This window comes from Phalangium opilio, unplaced genomic scaffold (assembly GCF_054372755.1).
Source record: "Phalangium opilio isolate 3A_F unplaced genomic scaffold, DU_Popi_V2 ptg000019l_1, whole genome shotgun sequence".
Taxonomy (NCBI): Eukaryota; Metazoa; Arthropoda; class Arachnida; order Opiliones; family Phalangiidae; genus Phalangium; species Phalangium opilio.
In genome coordinates this window covers 8,722,127-8,737,858 of record NW_028324152.1, presented here as the reverse complement: position 1 = coordinate 8,737,858, position 15,732 = coordinate 8,722,127, and the positions used below count along the sequence as shown (strand labels likewise).

Genomic DNA, 15,732 nt, shown 5'->3' with positions numbered 1-15,732 from the left:
TGGTGGTTCGAGCCCATCCGGGAGCGGTGTTGTGAGGTCTTAGATGTAACGTAAAATTCAGAGTTTTTCTACAATAACTGACGAACATTTAATTTTTGGGCTTCCGTGGCGCAATGGTTAGCGCGTTCAGCTGTTATTCAAAAGGTTTGTGGTTCGAGCCCATCCGGGAGCGGTGATGTGAGGTCTCAGATGTGACGTAAAAAGTCAAAGTTTTTCCACAATACCTGACGAACATTTAATTTTTGGGCTTCCGTGGCGCAATGGTTAGCGCGTTCGGCTGTTAACCGAAAGGTTGGTGGTTCGAGCCCACCCTGGAGCGGTGTTGTGAGATCTCACATGTAACGTAAAAATCCAAAGTTTTTCCACAATACCTGACGAACATTTAATCTTTGGGCTTCCGTGGCGCAATGGTTAGCGCGTCCGGCTGTTAACCGAAAAATTGGTGGTTCGAGCCCATCCGGGAGCGGTGTTGTGAGGTCTCTGATGTGACGTAAAATGTCAAAACTTTTCCACAATACGTGACAACCATTTAATTTCTGAGCTTCCGTGGCGCACTGGTTAGCGCGCTCAGCTGTTATTCAAAAGGCTGGTGGTTCGAGCCCACCCGGTAGCGGTGATGTGAGGTCTCAGATGTAACGTAAAAAGTCAGAGTTTTTCCACAATACCTGACGAACATTTAATTTTTGGGCTTCCGTGGCACAGTGGTTAGCGCGTTCAGCTGTTAACCGAAAGGTTGGTGGTTCGAGCTCATCCGGGAGCGGTGTTGTGAGGTTTTAGATGTAACGTAAAATTCAGAGTTTTTCCACAATAACTGACGAACATTTAATTTTTGGGCTTCCGTGGCGCAATGGTTAGTGCGTTCAGCTGTTATTCAAAAGGTTTGTGGTTCGAGCCCATCCGGGAGCGGTGATGTGAGGTCTCAGATGTAACGTAAAAAGTCAGAGTTTTTTCAAAATACCTGACGACCATTTAATTTTTGGGCTTCCGTGGCGCAATGGTTAGCGCGTTCGGCTGTTAACCTAAAGGCTGGTGGTTCGAGCCCACCCGGGAGAGGTGTTGTGCGGTCTCAGATGTAGCGTAAAATGTCAAAACATTTCCACAATACGTGACAACCATTTAATTTCTGAGCTTCCGTGGCTCAATGGTTAGCGCGTTCCGCTGTTAACCAATAAGTTTGTGGTTCAAGCCCACCCGGGAGCGGTGTTGTGGGATCTCAAATGTAACGTAAAAAGCCAAAGTTTTTCCACAATGCCTGACGAACATTTAATTTTTGGGCTTCCGTGGCTCAATGGTTAGCGCGTTCAGCTGTTAACCAATAGGTTTGTGGTTCGAGCCCATCCGGGAGCGGTGTTGTGAGGTCTCTGATGTGACGTAAAATGTCAAAACTTTTCCACAATTCGTGACAACCATTTAATTTCTGAGCTTCCGTGGCGCACTGGTTAGCGCGCTCAGCTGTTATTCAAAAGGCTGGTGGTTCGAGCCCACCCGGGAGCGGTGATGTGGTATCTCAAATGTAACGTAAAAAGCCAAAGTTTTTCCACAATACCTGACGACCATATAATTTTTGGGCTTCCGTGGCGCACTGGTTAGCGCGCTCAGCTGTTATTCAAAAGGCTGTTGGTTCGAGCCCACCCGGGAGCGGTGATGTGAGGTCTCAGATGTAACGTATAAAGTCAGAGTTTTTCCACAATACCTGACGAACATTTAATTTTTGGGCTTCCGTGGCTCAATGGTTAGCGCGTTCCGCTGTTAACCAATAAGTTTGTGGTTCAAGCCCACCCGGGAGCGGTGTTGTGGGATCTCAAATGTAACGTAAAAAGCCAAAGTTTTTCCACAATTCCTGACGAACGTTTAATTTTTGGGCTTCCGTGGCGCAATGGTTAGCGCGTTCGGCTGTTAACCGAAAGGTTGGTGGTTCGAGCCCACCCGGGAGCGGTGTTGTGAAATCTCACATGTAACGTAAAAATCCAAAGTTATTCCACAATACCTGACGAACATTTAATCTTTGGGCTTCCGTTGCGCAATGGTTAACGCCGTCGGCTGTTATCCGAAAGGTTGGTGGTTCGAGCCCATCCGGGAGCGGGGTTGTGAGGTCTCTGATGTGACGTAAAATGTCAAAACTTTTCCACAATACGAGACAACCATTTAATTTCTGAGCTTCCGTGGCGCACTTGTTAGCGCGCTCAGCTGTTATTCAAAAGGCTGGTGGTTCGAGCCCATCCGGGAGTGGTGTTGTGAGGTCTCTGATGTGACGTAAAATGTGAAAACTTTTCCACAATACGTGACAACCATTTAATTTCTGAGCTTCCGTGGCTCAATGGTTAGCACGTTCGGCTGTTAACCAATAGGTTTGTGGTTCGAGCCCACCAGGGAGCGGTGTTGTGGTATCTCAAATGTAACGTAAAAAGCCAAAGTTTTTACACAATACCTGACGACCATATATATTTTGGGCTTCCGTGGCGCACTGGTTAGCGCGTTCAGCTGTTAACCGAAAGGTTGGTGGTTCGAGCCCACCCGGGAGCTGTGTTGTAAGATCTCAAATGTAACGTAAAAACCCAAAGTTTTTCCACAATACCTGACGACCATTTAATTTTCGGGCTTCCGTGGCGCAATGGTTAGCGCGTTCGGCTGTTAACCGAAAGGTTGGTGGTTCGAGCCCACCCGGGAACGGTGTTGTGAGATCTCAAATGTAACGTAAAAACCCAAAGTTTTTCCACAATACCTGACGAACATTTAATTTTCGGGCTTCCGTGGCGCAATGGTTAGCGCGTTCGGCTGTTAACCGAAAGGTTGGTGGTTCGAGCCCACCCGGGAGCGGTGTTGTGAAATCTCACATGTAACGTAAAAATCCAAAGTTATTCCACAATACCTGACGAACATTTAATCTTTGGGCTTCCGTTGCGCAATGGTTAACGCCGTCGGCTGTTATCCGAAAGGTTGGTGGTTCGAGCCCATCCGGGAGCGGTGTTGTGAGGTCTTAGATGTAACGTAAAATTCAGAGTTTTTCTACAATAACTGACGAACATTTAATTTTTGGGCTTCCGTGGCGCAATGGTTAGCGCGTTCAGCTGTTATTCAAAATGTTTGTGGCTCGAGCCCATTCGGGAGCGGTGATGTGAGGTCTCAGATGTGACGTAAAAAGTCAAAGTTTTTCCACAATACCTGACGACCATTTAATTTTCGGGCTTCCGTGGCGCAATGGTTAGCGAGTTCGGCTGTTAACCGAAAGGTTGGTGGTTCGAGCCCACCCGGGAACGGTGTTGTGAGATCTCAAATGTAACGTAAAAACCCAAAGTTTTTCCACAATACCTGACGAACATTTAATTTTCGGGCTTCCGTGGCGCAATGGTTAGCGCGTTCGGCTGTTAACCGAAAGGTTGGTGGTTCGAGCCCATCCGGGAGCGGTGTTGTGAGGTCTTAGATGTAACGTAAAATTCAGAGTTTTTCTACAATAACTGACGAACATTTAATTTTTGGGCTTCCGTGGCGCAATGGTTAGCGCGTTCAGCTGTTATTCAAAAGGTTTGTGGCTCGAGCCCATCCGGGAGCGGTGATGTGAGGTCTCAGATTTGACGTAAAAAGTCAAAGTTTTTCCACAATACCTGACGAACATTGAATTTTTGGGCTTCCGTGGCGCAATGGTTAGCGCGTTCGGCTGTTAACCGAAAGGTTGGTGGTTCGAGCCCACCCGGGAGCGGTGTTGTGAGATCTCACATGTAACGTCAAAATCCAAAGTTTTTCCACAATACCTGACGAACATTTAATCTTTGGGCTTCCGTGGCGCAATGGTTAGCGCGTCCGGCTGTTAACCGAAAAATTGGTGGTTCCAGCCCATCCGTGAGGGGTGTTGTGAGGTCTCTGATGTGACGTAAAATGTCAAAACTTTTCCACAATACGTGACAACCATTTAATTTCTGAGCTTCCGTGGCGCACTGGTTAGCGCGCTCAGCTGTTATTCAAAAGGCTGGTGGTTCGAGCCCACCCGGGAGCGGTGATGTGGTATCTCAAATGTAACGTAAAAAGCCAAAGTTTTTCCACAATACCTGACGACCATATAATTTTTGGGCTTCCGTGGCGCACTGGTTAGCGCGCTCAGCTGTTATTCAAAAGGCTGGTGGTTCGAGCCCACCCGGGAGCGGTGATGTGAGGTCTCAGATGTAACGTAAAAAGTCAGAGTTTTTCCACAATACCTGACGAACATTTAATTTTTGGGCTTCCGTGGCTCAATGGTTAGTGCGTTCGGCTGTTAACCGAAAAGTTGGTGGTTCGAGCCCATCCGTGAGCGGTGTTGTGAGGTCTCAGATGTGACGTAAAATGTCAAAAATTTTCCACAATACGTGACAACCATTTAATTTCTGAGCTTCCGTGGCTCAATGGTTAGCGCGTTCCGCTGTTAACCAATAAGTTTTGGCTCAAGCCCACCCGGGAGCGGTGTTGTGGGATCTCAAATGTAACGTAAAAAGCCCAAGTTTTTCCACAATACCTGACGAACATTTAATTTTAACTTCCGCGGGCAATGGTTAGCGCGTTCCGCTGTTAACCAATAAGTTTGTGGTTCAAGCCCACCCGGGATCGGTGTTGTGGGATCTCAAATGTAACGTAAAAAGCCAAAGTTTTTCCACAATACCTGACGAACATTTAATCTGTGGGCTTCCGTGGCGCAATGGTTAGCGCGTCCGGCTGTTAACCGAAAAATTGGTGGTTCGAGCCCATCCGGGAGCGGTGTTGTGAGGTCTCTGATGTGACGTAAAATGTCAAAACTTTTCCACAATACGTGACAACCATTTAATTTCTGAGCTTCCGTGGCGCACTGGTTAGCGCGCTCAGCTGTTATTCAAAAGGCTGGTGGTTCGAGCCCACCCGGGAGCGGTGATGTGAGGTCTCAGATGTGACGTAAAATGTCAAAACATTTCCACAATACGTGACAACCATTTAATTTCTGAGCTTCCGTGGCTCAAGAGTTAGCGCGTTCGGCTGTTAACCGAAAGGTTGGTGGTTCGAGCCCATCCGTGAGCGGTGTTGTGAGGTCTCAGATGTGACGCAAAATGTCAAAACATTTCCACAATACGTGACAACCATTTAATTTCTGAGCTTCCGTGGCTCAAGGGTTAGCGCGTTCAGCTGTTAACCAATAGGTTTGTGGTACGAGCCCACCCGGGAGCGGTGTTGTAGGATCTCAAATGTAACGTAAAAAGCCAAAGTTTTTCCACAATACCTGTCGACGATTTAATTTTTGGGCTTCCGTGGCGCAATGGTTAGCGCGTTCGGCTGTTAACCGAAAAATTGGTGGTTCGAGCCCATCCGGGAGCGGTGTTGTGAGGTCTCTGATGTGACGTAAAATGTCAAAACTTTTCCACAATACGTGACAACCATTTAATTTCTGAGCTTCCGTGGCTCAATGGTTAGCGCGTTCGGCTGTTAACCAATAGGTTTGTGGTTCGAGCCCACCAGGGAGCGGTGTTGTGGTATCTCAAATGTAACGTAAAAAGCCAAAGTTTTTACACAATACCTGACGACCATATAGTTTTTGGGCTTCCGTGGCGCACTGGTTAGCGCGTTCAGCTGTTATTCAAAAGGTTTGTGGTTCGAGCCCATCCGGGAGTGGTGATGTGAGGTCTCAGATGTAACGTAAAAAGTCAGAGTTTTTCCACAATACCTGACGAAACTTTAATTTTCGGGCTTCCGTGACGCAATGGTTAGCGCGTTCGGCTGTTAACCGAAAGGTTGGTGGTTCGAGCCCACCCGGGAGCGGTGTTGTGGGATCTCAAATGTAACGTAAAAGCCAAAGTTTTTCCACAATACCTGAAGAACATTTAATTTTTGGGCTTCCATGGCGCAATGGTTAGCGCGTTCGGCTGTTAACCGAAAAGTTTGTGGTTCGAGCCCACCTGGGAGCGGTGTTGTAAGATCTCAAATGTAACGTAAAAAGCCAAAGTTTTTCCACAATACCTGACGACCATTTAATTCTTGGGCTTCCGTGGCGCAATGGTTAGCGCGTTCGGCTGTTAACCGAAAGGTTGGTGGTTCGAGACCATCCGTGAGCGGTGTTGTGAGGTCTCAGATATAGCGTAAAATGTCAAAAGTTTTCCACAATACGTGACAACCATTTAATTTCTGAGCTTCCGTGGCTCAATGGTTAGCGCGTTCGGCTGTTAACCAATAGGTTTGTGGTACGAGCCCACCAGGGAGCGGTGTTGTGGTATCTCAAATGTAACGTAAAAAGCCAAAGTTTTTACACAATACCTGACGACCATATAGTTTTTGGGCTTCCGTGGCGCACTGGTTAGCGCGCTCAGCTGTTATTCAAAAGGCTGGTGGTTCGAGCCCACCCGGGAGCGGTGATGTGAGGTCTCAGATGTAACGTAAAAGGTCAGAGTTTTTCCACAATAACTGACGAACATTTAATTTTTGGGCTTCCGTGGCGCAATGGTTAGCGCGTTCAGCTGTTATTCAAAAGGTTTGTGGTACAAGCCCATCCGGGAGCGGTGATGTGAGGTCTCAGATGTAACGTAAAAAGTCAGAGTTTTTCCAAAATACCTGACGACCATTTAATTTTTGGGCTTCCGTGGCGCAATGGTTAGCGCGTTCGGCTGCTAACCTAAAGGCTAGTGGTTCGAGCCCACCCGGGAGAGGTGTTGTGCGGTCTCAGATGTAGCGTAAAATGTCAAAAGTTTTCCACAATACGTGACAACCATTTAATTTCTGAGCTTCCGTGGCTCGATGGTTAGCGCGTTCAGCTGTTAACCGAAAGGTTGGTGGTTCGAGCCCACCCGGGAGCTGTGTTATAAGATCTCAAATGTAACGTAAAAACCCAAACTTTTTCCACAATACCTGACGACCATTTAATTTCTGAGCTTCCGTGGCTCAATGGTTAGCGCGTTCAGCTGTTAACCAATAGGTTTGTGGTTCGAGCCCACCCGGGAGCGGTGTTGTAGGATCTCAAATGTAACGTAAAAACCCAAAGTTTTTACACAATACCTGACGACCATATATTTTTCGGCTTCCGTGGCGCACTGGTTAGCGCGCTCAGCTGTTATTCAAAAGGCTGGCGGTTCGAGCCCACCCGGGAGCGGTGATGTGAGGTCTCAGATGTAACGTAAAAAGTCAGAGTTTTTCCACAATACCTGACGAACATTTAATTTTTGGGCTTCCGTGGCGCAATGGTTAGCGCGTTCAGCTGTTAACCGAAAGGTTGGTGGTTCGAGCCCACCCGGGAGCTGTGTTGTAAGATCTCAAATGTAACGTAAAAACCCAAAGTTTTTCCACAATACCTGACGACCATTTAATTTTTGGGCTTCCGTGGCGCAATGGTTAGCGCGTTCGGCTATTAACCGAAAGGTTGGTGGTTCGAGCCCATCCGGGAGCGGTGTTGTGAGGTCTTAGATGTAACGTAAAATTCAGAGTTTTTCCACAATAACTGACGAACATTTAATTTTTGGGCTTCCGTGGCGCAATGGTTAGCGCGTTCAGCTGTTATTCAAAAGGTTTGTGGTTCGAGCCCATCCGGGAGCGGTGATGTGAGGTCTCAGATGTAACGTAAAAAGTCAGAGTTTTTCCACAATACCTGACGAAACTTTAATTTTCGGGCTTCCGTGACGCAATGGTTAGCGCGTTCGGCTGTTAACCGAAAGGTTGGTGGTTCGAGCCCACCCGGGAGCGGTGTTGTGGGATCTCAAATGTAACGTAAAAGCCAAAGTTTTTCCACAATACCTGACGAACATTTAATTTTTGGGCTTCCATGGCGCAATGGTTAGCGCGTTCGGCTGTTAACCGAAAAGTTTGTGGTTCGAGCCCACCTGGGAGCGGTGTTGTAAGATCTCAAATGTAACGTAAAAAGCCAAAGTTTTTCCACAATACCTGACGACCATTTAATTCTTGGGCTTCCGTGGCGCAATGGTTAGCGCGTTCGGCTGTTAACCGAAAGGTTGGTGGTTCGAGACCATCCGTGAGCGGTGTTGTGAGGTCTCAGATATAGCGTAAAATGTCAAAAGTTTTCCACAATACGTGACAACCATTTAATTTCTGAGCTTCCGTGGCTCAATGGTTAGCGCGTTCGGCTGTTAACCAATAGGTTTGTGGTACGAGCCCACCAGGGAGCGGTGTTGTGGTATCTCAAATGTAACGTAAAAAGCCAAAGTTTTTACACAATACCTGACGACCATATAGTTTTTGGGCTTCCGTGGCGCACTGGTTAGCGCGCTCAGCTGTTATTCAAAAGGCTGGTGGTTCGAGCCCACCCGGGAGCGGTGATGTGAGGTCTCAGATGTAACGTAAAAGGTCAGAGTTTTTCCACAATAACTGACGAACATTTAATTTTTGGGCTTCCGTGGCGCAATGGTTAGCGCGTTCAGCTGTTATTCAAAAGGTTTGTGGTACAAGCCCATCCGGGAGCGGTGATGTGAGGTCTCAGATGTAACGTAAAAAGTCAGAGTTTTTCCAAAATACCTGACGACCATTTAATTTTTGGGCTTCCGTGGCGCAATGGTTAGCGCGTTCGGCTGCTAACCTAAAGGCTAGTGGTTCGAGCCCACCCGGGAGAGGTGTTGTGCGGTCTCAGATGTAGCGTAAAATGTCAAAAGTTTTCCACAATACGTGACAACCATTTAATTTCTGAGCTTCCGTGGCTCGATGGTTAGCGCGTTCAGCTGTTAACCGAAAGGTTGGTGGTTCGAGCCCACCCGGGAGCTGTGTTATAAGATCTCAAATGTAACGTAAAAACCCAAACTTTTTCCACAATACCTGACGACCATTTAATTTCTGAGCTTCCGTGGCTCAATGGTTAGCGCGTTCAGCTGTTAACCAATAGGTTTGTGGTTCGAGCCCACCCGGGAGCGGTGTTGTAGGATCTCAAATGTAACGTAAAAACCCAAAGTTTTTACACAATACCTGACGACCATATATTTTTCGGCTTCCGTGGCGCACTGGTTAGCGCGCTCAGCTGTTATTCAAAAGGCTGGCGGTTCGAGCCCACCCGGGAGCGGTGATGTGAGGTCTCAGATGTAACGTAAAAAGTCAGAGTTTTTCCACAATACCTGACGAACATTTAATTTTTGGGCTTCCGTGGCGCAATGGTTAGCGCGTTCAGCTGTTAACCGAAAGGTTGGTGGTTCGAGCCCACCCGGGAGCTGTGTTGTAAGATCTCAAATGTAACGTAAAAACCCAAAGTTTTTCCACAATACCTGACGACCATTTAATTTTTGGGCTTCCGTGGCGCAATGGTTAGCGCGTTCGGCTATTAACCGAAAGGTTGGTGGTTCGAGCCCATCCGGGAGCGGTGTTGTGAGGTCTTAGATGTAACGTAAAATTCAGAGTTTTTCCACAATAACTGACGAACATTTAATTTTTGGGCTTCCGTGGCGCAATGGTTAGCGCGTTCAGCTGTTATTCAAAAGGTTTGTGGTTCGAGCCCATCCGGGAGCGGTGATGTGAGGTCTCAGATGTAACGTAAAAAGTCAGAGTTTTTCCACAATACCTGACGAACATTTAATTTTTGGGCTTCCGTAGCGCAATGGTTAGCGCGTTCAGCTGTTAACCGAAAGGTTGGTGCTTCGAGCCCACCCGGGAGCGGTGTTGTAAGATCTCAAATGTAACGTAAAAACCCAAAGTTTTTCCACAATACCTGACGAACATTTAGTTTTTGGGCTTCCGTGGCGCAATGGTTAGCGCGTTCGGCTGTTAACCGAAAAAATGGTGGTTCGAGCCCATCCGGGAGCGGTGTTGTGAGGTCTCTAATGTGACGTAGAATGTCAAAACCTTTCCACAATACGTGACAACCATTTAATTTCTGAGCTTCCGTGGCTCAATGGTTAGCGCGTTCGGCTGTTAACCAATAGGTTTGTGGTTCGAGCCCACCAGGGAGCGGTGTTGTGGTATCTCAAATGTAACGTAAAAAGCCAAAGTTTTTCCACAATACCTGATGACCATATAATTTTTGGGCTTCCGTGGCGCACTGGTTAGCGCGCTCAGCTGTTATTCAAAAAAGCTCAGAAATGAAATGGTCGTCAGGTATTGTGGAAAAACTTTGCCTTTTTACGTCACATCTGAGACCTCACAACACCGCTCCCGGATGGGCTCGAACCACAAACCTTTTGAATAACAGCTGAACGCGGTAACCATTGCGCCATGGAAGCCCCAAATTATATGGTCGTCAGGAATTGTGGAAAAACTTTGGTTTTTTACGTTACATTTGAGATCCCACAACACCGCTCCCGGGTGGGCTCGAACCACAAACCTATTGGTTAACAGCCGAACGCGCTAACCATTGAGCCACGGAAGCTCAGAAATTAAATGGTTGTCACGTATTGTGGAAAAGTTTTGACATTTTACGTCACATCTGAGACCTCACAAAACCGCTCCCGGATGGGCTCGAACCACCAACTTTTCGGTTAAGAGCCGAACGCACTAACCATTGCGCCACGGAGCCCGAAAATTAAATGGTCGTCAGGTATTGTGGAAAAACTTTGGCTTTTTACGTTACATTTGAGATCCCACAACACCGCTCCCGGGTGGGCTCGAACCACAAACCTATTGGTTAACAGCTGAACGCGCTAACCATTGAGCCACGGAAGCTCGGAAATTAAATGGTTGTCACTTATTGCGGAAAAGTTTTGACATTTTACGTCACATCTGAGACCTCACAACACCGCTCACGGATGGGCTCGAACCACCAACCTTTCGGTTAAAAGCCGAACGCGCTAACCAGTGCGCCACGGAAGCCCAAAAATTATATGGTCGTCAGGAATTGTGGAAAAACTTTGGCTTTTTACGTTACATTTGAGATACCACAACACCGCTCCCTGGTGGGTTCGAACCACAAGCCTTTTGGTTAACAGCCGAACGCGCTAACCATTGAGCCACGGAAGCTCAGAAATTAAATGGTTGTCACGTATTGTGGAAAAGTTTTGACATTTTACGTCATATCAGAGACCTCACAACACCGCTCCCGGATGGGCTCGAACCACCAATTTTTCGGTTAACAGCCGAACGCGCTAACCATTGCGCCACGGAAGCCCAAAAATTAAATGGTTGTCAGGTATTGTGGAAAAACTTTGGCTTTTTACGTTACATTTGAGATCCTACAACACCGCTCCCGAGTGGGCTCGAACCACAAACCTATTGGTTAACAGCTGAACGCGCTAACCATTGAGCCACGGAAGCTCAGAAATTAAATGGTTGTCACGTATTGTGGAAATGTTTTGACATTTTACGTCACATCTGAGACCTCACATCACCGCTCACGAATGGGCTCGAACCACCAACCTTTTGGTTAACATCCGAACGCGCTAACCATTGCGCCCCGGAAGCCCAAAAAATAAATGGTCGTCAGGTATTGTGGAAAAACTTGGGCATTTTACGTTACATTTGAGATACCACAACACCGCTCCCTGGTGGGTTCGAACCACAAACCTATTGGTTAACAGCCGAACGCGCTAACCATTGAGCCAAGGAAGCTCAGAAATTAAATGGTTGTCACGTATTGTGGAAAAGTTTTGACATTTTACGTCATATCAGAGACCTCACAACACCGCTCCCGGATGGGCTCGAACCACCAACTTTTCGGTTAACAGCCGAACGCACTAACCATTGCGCCACGGAGCCCGAAAATTAAATGGTCGTCAGGAATTGTGGAAAAACTTTGGCTTTTTACGTTACATTTGAGATACCACAACACCGCTCCCTGGTGGGTTCGAACCACAAACCTATTGGTTAACAGCCGAACGCGCTAACCATTGAGCCACGGAAGCTCAGAAATTAAATGGTTGTCACGTATTGTGGAAAAGTTTTGACATTTTACGTCATATCAGAGACGTCACAACACCGCTCCCGGATGGGCTCGAACCACCAACTTTTCGGTTAACAGCCGAACGCACTAACCATTGCGCCACGGAGCCCGAAAATTAAATGGTCGTCAGGTATTGTGGAAAAACTTTGGCTTTTTACGTTACATTTGAGATCCCACAACACCGCTCCCGGGTGGGCTCGAACCACAAACCTATTGGTTAACAGCTGAACGCGCTAACCATTGAGCCACGGAAGCTCAGAAATTAAATGGTTGTCACGTATTGCGAAAACGTTTTGACATTTTACGTCACATCTGAGACCTCACAACACCGCTCACGGATGGGCTCGAACCACCAACCTTTCGGTTAAAAGCCGAACGCGCTAACCAGTGCGCCACGGAAGCCCAAAATTATTTGGTCGTCAGGAATTGTGGAAAAACTTTGGCTTTTTACGTTACATTTGAGATACCACAACACCGCTCCCTGGTGGGTTCGAACCACAAACGTATTGGTAAACAGCCGAACGCGCTAACCATTGAGCCACGGAAGCTCAGAAATTAAATGGTTGTCACGTATAGTGGAAATATTTTGACATTTTACGTCACATCTGAGACCTCACAACACCACTCACGAATGGGCTCGAACCACCAACCTTTTGGTTAACATCCGAACGCGCTAACCATTGCGCCACGGAAGCCCAAAAATTAAATGGTCGTCAGGTATTGTGGAAAAACTTTGACTTTTTACGTCATATCTAAGACCTTGCAACACCGCTCCCGGATGAGCTCGAACCACAAACCTTTTGAATAACAGCTGAACGCGCTAACCATTGCGCCACGGAAGCCCCAAATTATATGGTCGTCAGGAATTGTGGAAAAACTTTGGCTTTTTACGTTACACTTGAGATACCACAACACCGCTCCCGGGTGGGCTCGAACCACAAACCTATTGGTTAACAGCCGAACGCGCTAACCATTGAGCCACGGAAGCTCAGAAATTAAATGGTTGTCACGTATTGTGGAAAAGTTTTGACATTTTACGTCACATCTGAGACCTCACAAAACCGCTCCCGGATGGGTTCGATCCACCAACTTTTCGGTTAACAGCCGAACGCACTATCCATTGCGCCACGGAGCCCGAAAATTAAATGGTCGTCACGTATTGTGGAAAAACTTTGGCTTTTTACGTTACATTTGAGATCCCACAACACCGCTCCCGGGTGGGCTCGCACCACAAACCTATTGGTTAACAGCTGAACGCGCTAACCATTGAGCCACAGAAGCTCAGAAATTAAATGGTTGTCACGTATTGCGGAAAAGTTTTGACTTTTTACGTCACATCTGAGACCTCACAACACCGCTCACGGATGGGCTCGAACCACCAACCTTTCGGTTAAAAGCCGAACGCGCTAACCAGTGCGCCACGGAAGCCCAAAAATTATATGGTCGTCAGGAATTGTGGAAAAACTTTGGCTTTTTACGTTACATTTGAGATACCACAACACCGCTCTCTGGTGGGTTCGAACCACAAACCTATTGGTTAACAGCCGAACGCGCTAACCATTGAGCCACGGAAGCTCAGAAATTAAATGGTTGTCACGTATTGTGGAAAAGTTTTGACATTTTACGTCATATCAGAGACCTCACAACACCACTCCCGGATGGGCTCGAACCACCAATTTTTCTGTTAACAGCCGAACGCGCTAACCATTGCGCCACGGAAGCCCAAAAATTAAATTGTCGTCAGGTATTGTGGAAAAACTTTGGCTATTTACGTTACATTTGAGATACCACAACACCGCTCCCTGGTGGGTTCGAACCACAAACCTATTGGTTAACAGCCGAACGCGCTAACCATTGAGTCACGGAGGCTCAGAAATTAAATGGTTGTCACGTATTGTGGAAAAGTTTTGACATTTTACGTCACATCTGAGACCTCACAAAACCGCTCCCGGATGGGCTCGAACCACCAACTTTTCGGTTAACAGCCGAACGCACTAACCATTGCGCCACGGAGCCCGAAAATTAAATGGTCGTCAGGTATTGTGGAAAAACTTTGGCTTTTTACGTTACATTTGAGAACCCACAACACCGCTCCCGGGTGGGCTCGAACCACAAACCTATTGGTTAACAGCTGAACGCGCTAACCATTGTGACACGGAAGCTCAGAAATTAAATGGTTGTCACGTATTGCGGAAATGTTTTGACATTTTACGTCACATCTGAGACCTCACAACACCGCTCACGGATGGGCTCGAACCACCAGCCTTTCGGTTAAAAGCCGAACGCGCTAACCAGTGCGCCACGGAAGCCCAAAAATTATATGGTCGTCAGGAATTGTGGAAAAACTTTGGCTTTTTACGTTACATTTGAGATACCACAACACCGCTCCCTGGTGGGTTCGAACCACAAACCTATTGGTTAACAGCCGAACGCGCTAACCATTGAGCCACGGAAGCTTAGAAATTAAATGGTTGTCACGTATTGTGGAAAAGTTTTGACATTTTACGTCATATCAGAGACCTCACAACACCGCTCCCGGATGGGCTCGAACCACCAATTTTTCTGTTAACAGCCGAACGCGCTAACCATTGCGCCACGGAAGCCCAAAAATTAAATGGTCGTCAGGTATTGTGGAAAAACTTTGTCTTTAAGTTACATTTGAGATCCTACAACACCGCTCCCGGGTGGGCTCGAACCACAAACCTATTGGTTAACAGCTGAACGCGCTAACCATTGAGCCACAGAAGCTCAGAAATTAAATGGTTGTCACGTATTGTGGAAATGTTTTGACATTTTACGTCACATCTGAGACCTCACAACACCGCTCACGGATGGGCTCGAACCACCAACCTTTCGGGTAACAGCCGAACGCGCTAACCATTGCGCCACGGAAGCCCAAAAATTAAATGTTCGTCAGGTATTGTGTAAAAACTTTGGCTTTTTACCTTACATTTGAGATACCACAACACCGCTCCCTGGTGGGCTCGAACCACAAACCTATTGGTTAACAGCCGAACGTGCTAACCATTGAGCCACGGAAGCTCAGAAATTAAATGGTTGTCACGTATTGTGGAAAAGGTTTGACATTTTACGTCACATCAGAGACCTCACAACACCGCTCCCGGATGGGCTCGAACCACCAGCCTTTTGAATAACAGCTGAGCGCGCTAACCAGTGCGCCACGGAAGCTCAGAAATTAAATGGTTGTCTCGTATTGTGGAAAAGTTTTGACATTTTACGTCACATCAGAGACCTCACAACACCGCTCCCGGATGGGATCGAACCACCAATTTTTCGGTTAACAGCCGGACGCGCTAACCATTGCGCCACGGAAGCCTAAAAATTAAATGTTCGTCAGGTATTGTGGAAAAACTTTGCATTTTTACGTTACATGTAAGATCTCACAACACCGCTCCCGGGTGGGCTCGAACCACCAACCTTTCGGTTAACAGCCGAACGCGCTAACCATTGCGCCACGGAAGCCCAAAAATTAAATGTTCGTCAGGTATTGTGGAAAAACTTTGACTTTTTACGTTACATCTGAGACCTCACATCACCGCTCCCGGGTCGGCTCGAACCACCAGCCTTTTGAATAACAGCTGAGCGCGCTAACCAGTGCGCCACGGAAGCCCAAAAAATATATGGTCGTCAGGTATTGTGTAAAAACTTTGGCTTTTTACGTTACATTTGAGATACCACAACACCGCTCCCTGGTGGGCTCGAACCACAAACCTATTGGTTAACAGCCGAACGCGCTAACCATTGAGCCACGGAAGCTCAGAAATTAAATGGTTGTCACGTATTGTGGAAAAGTTTTGACATTTTACGTCACATCAGAGACCTCACAACACCGCTCCCGGATGGGCTCGAACCACCAATTTTTCGGTTAACAGCCGAACGCGCTAAGCATTGCGCCACGGAAGCCCAAAAATTAAATGGTCGTCAGGTAG

General features: G+C 47.2%; 9 non-coding genes across 9 annotated transcripts; 7 read left to right on the top strand and 2 right to left on the bottom strand.

Moving 5' to 3' along the window:
- Window positions 1-1,862: 1,862 nt before the first annotated feature.
- Window positions 1,863-1,935, top strand: TRNAN-GUU (transfer RNA asparagine (anticodon GUU)). Its single transcript has one exon. It is a non-coding gene; the product is annotated as a tRNA-Asn (tRNA).
- An 809-nt stretch (window positions 1,936-2,744) lies between these two features.
- Window positions 2,745-2,817, top strand: TRNAN-GUU (transfer RNA asparagine (anticodon GUU)). The gene has a single exon. It is a non-coding gene; the product is annotated as a tRNA-Asn (tRNA).
- An 807-nt stretch (window positions 2,818-3,624) lies between these two features.
- TRNAN-GUU (transfer RNA asparagine (anticodon GUU)) lies at window positions 3,625-3,697 on the top strand. Its single transcript has one exon. It is a non-coding gene; the product is annotated as a tRNA-Asn (tRNA).
- Window positions 3,698-6,559: 2,862 nt separating this feature from the next.
- TRNAS-GCU (transfer RNA serine (anticodon GCU)) lies at window positions 6,560-6,632 on the top strand. Its single transcript has one exon. It is a non-coding gene; the product is annotated as a tRNA-Ser (tRNA).
- A 661-nt stretch (window positions 6,633-7,293) lies between these two features.
- Window positions 7,294-7,366, top strand: TRNAN-AUU (transfer RNA asparagine (anticodon AUU)). The gene has a single exon. It is a non-coding gene; the product is annotated as a tRNA-Asn (tRNA).
- Window positions 7,367-8,467: 1,101 nt separating this feature from the next.
- Window positions 8,468-8,540, top strand: TRNAS-GCU (transfer RNA serine (anticodon GCU)). Its single transcript has one exon. It is a non-coding gene; the product is annotated as a tRNA-Ser (tRNA).
- A 661-nt stretch (window positions 8,541-9,201) lies between these two features.
- TRNAN-AUU (transfer RNA asparagine (anticodon AUU)) lies at window positions 9,202-9,274 on the top strand. Its single transcript has one exon. It is a non-coding gene; the product is annotated as a tRNA-Asn (tRNA).
- A 1,076-nt stretch (window positions 9,275-10,350) lies between these two features.
- On the bottom strand, window positions 10,351-10,422 carry TRNAK-CUU (transfer RNA lysine (anticodon CUU)). Its single transcript has one exon. It is a non-coding gene; the product is annotated as a tRNA-Lys (tRNA).
- A 4,770-nt stretch (window positions 10,423-15,192) lies between these two features.
- TRNAN-GUU (transfer RNA asparagine (anticodon GUU)) lies at window positions 15,193-15,265 on the bottom strand. Its single transcript has one exon. It is a non-coding gene; the product is annotated as a tRNA-Asn (tRNA).
- Window positions 15,266-15,732: the final 467 nt, after the last annotated feature.